The sequence below is a fragment of the Nuphar pumila genome, unplaced genomic scaffold, assembly GCF_984573655.1.
Source record: "Nuphar pumila unplaced genomic scaffold, dmNupPumi1.hap1.1 HAP1_SCAFFOLD_210, whole genome shotgun sequence".
NCBI classification, from domain to species: domain Eukaryota; kingdom Viridiplantae; phylum Streptophyta; class Magnoliopsida; order Nymphaeales; family Nymphaeaceae; genus Nuphar; species Nuphar pumila.
The window spans coordinates 13222-20844 of NW_028323220.1; positions in this window are offsets into that span (position 1 = coordinate 13222).

A 7623-nucleotide genomic window follows, 5' to 3' on the forward strand; every position below is an offset into this window, starting at 1 on the left:
ATGCTGGGCCACCAGAACTGTCGTTGGACAAGTTGGAGTGTCTTCTGAATCCCCAAATGCCCACACCATGGCACATCATGGTGCCAGTACAATATGTCTGACCTGAGCTCCCCCAATCTGGAACATATAGGAGATTGCCCCGCCACAACAGGTCGCCTTTCCCCTCTGATAACTGAAATGCCTTGCGTTGAGCGATGTTCTCTACAGAGGTATCTCCTCTCTTCCCAGCCCCGATTCTGTCAAACAACGCTTCTACCAGTAGTTCATAAGCACTTAGGGAGGGATCAGTCTCCTGTGGAAGGGCGGTAGACATCTCAGGCTGATCAGGCACAGGAGTCCCCTCTACCCCTGAGCTTTCCGGGCTGATGAGTGTACTTGTTTTCTCACCGGCATCACTCCCATGACCTTCTGATAATTCTGAACATGAACGTGAACGTGAACCGGATTTCGCTGGCCCACTAGTCCGGCGGTCTGTGGAGGGAGGATGCTGTACTGATGAATTACTGAATAGGTGTGCGTCATGCAACTCATCAGTCTCAAAATGAACACGTTTCGTACCACGACGGCGGGCTGTTCCACCCCCTGATGACTGGTCATCCCCACGCTGACTGCTGCTCGGGGTGCGGCGCGTGTGGCCTCCCAGGAGGATGCTTGTGTAGGTGCAGACCACTTGCTGTCGGCCTCAATGAGCCTGGTCTGAACCTCCTGCAGTTGCGCTTCCAGTCTTGATTCTGATTCGCGAGCCAGCGACAACTGTGTCATTGCCGTGAGGATCTGAGCGCGCACTTGCTCCAAGTCGCGGCATACTTGAAACTTTTCCTGAGTCAGCTTGATGCTGTCTGCCATCGCTAGATGCATCAGGCGAGACCGGTCATGGACGGGCTCTGCTGGGTCCATGATGACACTGTACAGCACACTTCGTGAGCGTTTGCACATGGAATTGGAACTGAAAGGCCAATCATCCCCTGGTAACGTGAGTGCCTGTGCTGGTGGCGTTAACATCCTGCTCAAGGCATCAGCCACAACGTTCCTGTCACCTTTGACATACAGAACCTCATACGTGAAGCCTGCCAGAAACTCCAACCAGCGAGCTTGGCGGCGATTGGGCCGTTCTTGCTTGGTTAGCCATGTAAGTGGCTCATGATCTGTGTGCAGCAAAACTGAACCGCCCTCGAGATAGCAGCGCCATTGCTTAAAGCAATATACCATGGCGAGCCTCTCCTGCTCTGTGGTGGTATAATTCACCTCAGCTGACGTGAGTTTGCGTGCCACATATGCAATTGGGTAGGGAATATCTTCTTTGAACTGAATTAAGACACCCCCTATTGCCTTTGTGGATGCATCACTGAACACATGAAATGGCAAAGAGAAGTCCCGATGGAACATCATCGTTGCATTCTGAAGGCACAGCTTGAGCTGATTCCATGAAGCCGTGCATTCTGAGGACCAGGACCACATTGGTGGATTTTTCTGGGTATGGGCATGTAATGCCCAAGCCAGGTCTGAATACTTAGGGATGATTCTATTAAAATAGTTCATGAACCCCAGGAATCGTCTGCATTCTGTGGCTATGGATTCCTTTAATACTGTAGCCTCTGATTTTGCATCTGCAGCTTGTGCTGCCGCCAACTGATGCATCAACGTGAGTGGAGACTCCCAGTCCGTGAGTGCCTTTACTTTATTGGGATCAGGCATCACCCCCTGACCTGTCACAATATGCCCCAAGTACTTGAGTTGGCTTTGACCCCATGTACACTTGGGTAATTGACAAAACAGGTTATGCTGATGCAAGGAGGTAAGCACAGCATCTAAGTGCTTAGCATGCTCCTCCATGCTACTTGACTTGATAATCACATCGTCCAGATACACCAGACAGTATCCTCCTAATATATGCTTTCTGAGGATAGTGTTCATGGCTTGCTGGAAGATGGCTGGGGCATTACTGAGGCTCATTGGCATGACACACCATTGATACAATCCAAACGGTGTGGGGAAGGCAGTATATGGTTTACTTTCCTCTTCCATGGCAATTTGGTAAAATCCGGATGCCAAATCCAATGCACTGAATACACATGCCCCTTGTAAACTGTTTAGGAGCTCACCTTGATTGGGGATGGGACCTCTGTTGAGTACTGTCCTCGCATTCAAATGCCTGAAATCCCCACAGAACCTTAGTTTCCCATTAGGTTTAGGTGCAAAGAATACTGAGGAGTTCCAGGAGGAAGAACTTGGCTCTATCCATCTCTTTTCAATGAACTCCTGAATTCTCATGATGAGCTCTTCTCTTTCAAGAGGTGTGAGTCTGTACTGTCTGATGTACACTGGCTTAGCACCCTCAACGAGGTCTATATGGCATTCATAGCCAACTGCATGAGTGTGGGGTGGGATCTTTCCTGCTAAAGTGCTTCCCTCACCACTGTGTTTCTGAATAACTGCTTGAATTGAGGCCGGCAACCTGGTAGGGTTGTCGTCTCGCTGAGCGACCTCGTCAGGGTTATCCTCACACCCACGACCCTCATGAGTGGTCCGTGAAAACTGAACCGGGTTATCGTTACGCAAACGACCCTCCTGAACATCTACCACTTCCTTCTGAAGGACATGTATTCTGTAAGCTACTTGAGTACCATGCTCAATTTCTCTGCGTAGCTTCTTGAATTCTTTCCATGAACCTGGTTTTGCCTGGTGATCTGTCTGTTTCTGCATGGTGCATATTTGGGGCTCCCGTATGGGTGCAGCCACCTTGCGCTGCAAGCCCACATACTCTCTGCCTGTGCCACCAAATACCTTTGCCTTTATGGACAGTATCGTGATACTCAAGGAATATATTGTAAGGGTGCAAAAAGTCATCCCCTATAATACATTCATACCCATGTTGAGCTTCTGGCATGACTTGAAAGGTGTGGATTGGGTGGTGTTCACCCAACTTGATAGAGACTGGAGCAGTCCCATGGGTCTTGACATAACCCCCAATCCCCCCCACACTGTCTGTGGAGTTACCTGACTTCCAAGAAATTCCCAATCGTGTGAGAAACTTCTTGCTGATAACACTTACGTTGGCTCCTGAATCCAACAAAGTTCTGACCATTGCTCCCCCAATTCTCATATCGAAACTCGTCTTATGGAGAAAAGCACCCCTTTCTTGAACATGAGGAGGAGGCTTTGGGGAGAATGACATGACAACTGATGCATGAGATGAAGGACTGATAGTGTGGGGCTTGTTTACAGTACTCCCTTCCACCAACCACGGAGTAAATGCCTTATGCTTCCTCAAAGACATGGGCAACTCCAACTGAATAGTGTGGCCAGCCTTATCTATGCCTGACATATGTCTGAGAGCTGTATGTGAGTCATAAGGGTCTTTGCCTGATAGACACAATACAACATCTTGAGTAAGGGCTGAAACGTTCAACCATTCTGACAACTCATCATCTGAATCCTGAGGGCACACCTGGGACCTGACGTGGAAGCCCCTTGTTGGTTGCCCGGAGGAGCTGACATGACTGACGGTGCCGGCTCCCCCCCGCACCCTCATTTTTCCGCGTTGGCCGCGCGCGTATCGCGTGCAGCCTGCCGTGCGGTGCTGTACGCCCTCATCCATTCCAGCGCTGCCGCCTTGTGCTCGTTCTTGAAGAGCGGACAGCGCTTGTAGGCGTGATGCCCCTGACATAATATGCACGCGCCTTGATCAATTGCGTTCATGCATTGGGCCTGAGACATGGCTGGCGTGAGCCCCATGCGGTTCCTGAGGTATGGGGGCGCCAACTCTGGCCTGTCTTGTGCGAGTCGTCGAACGACGTCCGAGAAGGACGCGTCGTCGGTCCTGTTCGACCGGGCGCCGGGACCCGTCCGGCCTGCGCCGCGTCCCGAGCCTCGACTCGCAGACCGTCCCCTGTTTGCCCCCCCGCCTGGCTGCGAAGAGCCGCCTGAACCGCGTGAGCGTGAGCGCTCGCGCCGGTGAGTTGCAGAGCCTGCACCTCGATTAGACTCAGAACCACTTCCGTCGTGCTTACTGAAGAGGTTAACTTGTCCTCTCTCAGTACGCACGGTGCTGGACATGTCTAACTGCGTGAATATATCATGAGCTGTCGCTAGCTGAGAGCATATAGTCGACAGATTTTCTGAACACAGGCGCGATGTATCCTCGGGCGTGTGCTTATCTTGATGTATGAACTGCATGAATGTGTCAGTGGCGTCATACTGGGTAAACCCCCGCCACGCCTTGACAATCGGCGATTTCCACTTGCCACGTGTGTGCAACATCGTGATGAACGAATGTATGAATGCGTCTGATACATTGAAGTCGTGACACTGGCTCGACTTCCGTGGACGTGGTCTCATAAATTATAGGATGCTTCTCTTGGCAAGGTAACTCCACAATTTCTACATCAATCTTGTGTGCACATGTGTGCATGCATGACAGCGTCCACATACATTGGATTAGCTCATTGGATGCGTGTTTCTCGAGGTACTGCTCGCATGAGCAAGCGTTGCATTATGTTTGCGCACCTGATGGTGTGACGGTCGTAGATGTCGAAGTGGTTCCCCAAACGTTGTCGGTTGAGCAACAATGGACAGAAAACATAAGCACCACAGTGTTGCACTGCTTCTCACGCCGTCCGAAACACTCGAGCACACATTTCGGTGTCACACCGTCACGCCATGAGTCACCGTCACGCTGTCACGCAGTCACACCCGTGATCGTCACGCTAGCGCTGGCGTGAGAACTGAATGCGGAAGTGTTGACCGCCCGGCATCACATATGATTTCAGTACAATACCCCGATATATTGTACTGAGATATGTAGTTTGAATTGTTGATTCATGCATGAGCACACGCTGGTGTGCTCCTTTCAGGGCACCCCAAGATGTCGATTTCTCTATTCGCCTCAGTTTTATCAGAGTCGTTTGATTCTGTGATGAAGCGTCGACTTGTTTCGAATTCCGTGATTTCGACACCAGCATCGCATCGCAAGATTGCAGTTTTCGAATCGGAAACAACAACACATTTCAGTCGAGCTGCATGGCAACGTGCGTAGTAGTCATTTACATCGCGATGCCCATGTTGAAAGTTGTTCAGAGATAACGAACAACTGCACGGCGATAAATAACGCTACTATTCGAGACATGCGAGTATATCGGTAACATTCGGAAGTTAATACGGCCTTCCACGCCCCTCGTCGAGTTGCGAGCGGCAAACAAGGACGCCAGCGTCCGCAAAGTTTCGAAGGGATTTCTTGCTCACGAGTGGATGTCCCTGCCATGTGCCCAATACTGGCGTGGGCCGCTCACAAGGACGCATCAATGTGCGTCTAACGATATTCGCTGCGCTCTTGTAAGTCTTTTTGCGTTTCGATAAGTACCGGGCTTACAATCTCTCAAGTGCATATACTTTTTGTCCGAGTCAGACCAGTTTGAATTCGAACTGACTATTCACACACCGTAGGAAGCAGGCTGTGGAACAATACGCGGTTCAGTTCGCGTATGATGTAGCATCGTTCTCGAGGATTTATCAGGGTGAACAAGTTACATTAGGCGTCGATCAATGCAGGCTCCTTGCGAGACGGCACTCTTGCACTTGAGATTATCGCGCCAACTGACCCTCCACAGGTTTCAGGAGCAACCAGGGCGCCATACCTGAAAGTTGGCACTCCACCGATTTTACAGTACATTGCGGTTTCATTATTGTGTGTATCATTCTATCTCATGTGATGCGTTCCTGATCGACAGGAAGGACAGGCCATCACAGTGTGCGAGCATGGAGTTCCTGCGGGGGATCGCGTTTGCCAGTTTGCTGGCCGTTCTGGCTCAAGCTCAAGAAAGGAGGTAATTATATCTATGCATAATGTTACACAAGTACGAAGGTCACTGGTTGGGCGTCGGGATGAAGCTGGTGGCTTATATACAATCGCTGGGTAGTGCATGCTCCAAGAAGCCTCACCATGACTGCATGTGCAACGAGTCCAGATAGACAGAAACAAGGAAAGATGCTCCAATACTTGCATTGAAGTATCCTAGACCGTCCCAAGCCATTTCTTGTGAGATAGCAACGCCACCTGACGGAGTCTCACACGCATGAGTGGTCGGATGCATATAATAGGATGCCAACTTGCACGAGTATCTTCGCCCGCCAAGGGGCCATGTCGCTTACTCGTGTGCTTAAACTGCATCAGCTATTGAAAAGCACGCGTCACGATCACCTGTGTAAGGACGTCACGGCCTGCTTGGCAGCTGCAGACGTTTTCACAATCCGGCTAGTTGTTTTGGTAAATCTCGTGGGGAAATGCGGATGCTGTCGCGTGGATTGTTATCATGCTCGAACGCCTCCACCAGGTAGGCAAACGTTGTTATAATAGCTTCATGTGCGCATGCTGGGATGAGGCCCTGGTTCAGCCGCAATGTCAGTACCGGTGTGCAGTCTGCAAGATGTGGAAGTGCTGCCCCTTGTTCCGCTTCCTTATGACAACTTCGCGGCATTACCTACACTCCCCACGGACGTGGTTGCTGGGATAGATCCTGCCAAGCAGTCTCAGCTGATTGGGTGGGACATGCCAACAATGGTGAGGAACAAACAGCTGTACAAACAAAAGCTAACAAGGGTGCGTCTTTCTGCCATTTGTCAGCCCCCTCAAGAAGAATGTCACATGAAAGGAAAGCCCATGACCACATTTTCAGCCGCAATGCACTCATCCTCCCATTCTGGCAGCGTGAAAGCCCGCCCTTCTTGGCGAACTGTCACAGCCATCTAACTCCAGGCCTCCGGAATCAGCGGTGTCATGCTTGCTGAAATGCATGGAAGTGTGTACCCCCTGCGCTTGCATCGGGCATGAAGCCGAAGCCTCTTGGGCACGTTCCGGTCGGCGCAGTGCGCGCCTTCAGAGACATGGCGTGGTTCCCGATTGATTCTGTCTTTACAGTCCTGGACATTGCACGGAGCCGGGGCATGCTCGAATTCAACAATGGTCAGATGGCAGTTTGTTAGGAGGAAGATGTGTTTCGGGTGCCGATAGTGTCTGCATGCAGCAATCTTGTTTTGTCCGGTAAGCAGTAAGCTCTCGGTGCTGACTCAACCACCAGCTGCACCTAGATCTGTGCACATGTTGACAGCGAAGCGGTGCCTGATGATGATGATGATGCACTTTGATGCACAAAAGCAGGCTGACATCATCTGCAGCAGCATTGACACACTGCTCGGCACCCCGCTTGCGGCACAAGATAAGTTCACGATCTTGCGCTCGTCTGCGCAAATGCGCATCGCCCGCCTGCCGCGTTTCACCCCATGGAATCTTGTGGGTGATTCCATTCAGCGCGTTGAGGCCAAAGCAGCGCAGGCCACGTTTGCCATCGTGCGACGTCCAGAACAAGCCGACGTGCGCGCCGGCCAACTGACCCTGCCACTACGTCACGGTGGCATGGGCATCCGTGCCACCACTGCGCTGGAGGTACAGGCTGTCTTTCTATCCGCGGCAGCCATGGCGGAGACCACCTTGCGTGGCGGGCCACAGCAACTCCACCCCTTTGCTAGCCCCATCGGTGCCACCCTCAAGCAAACATGGCAGGCGCTGCACGCCGAAGGTGAGGCGAAAGCCATCTGGCCCCGGGAGGCGCTGAACATTGACGAGGATTG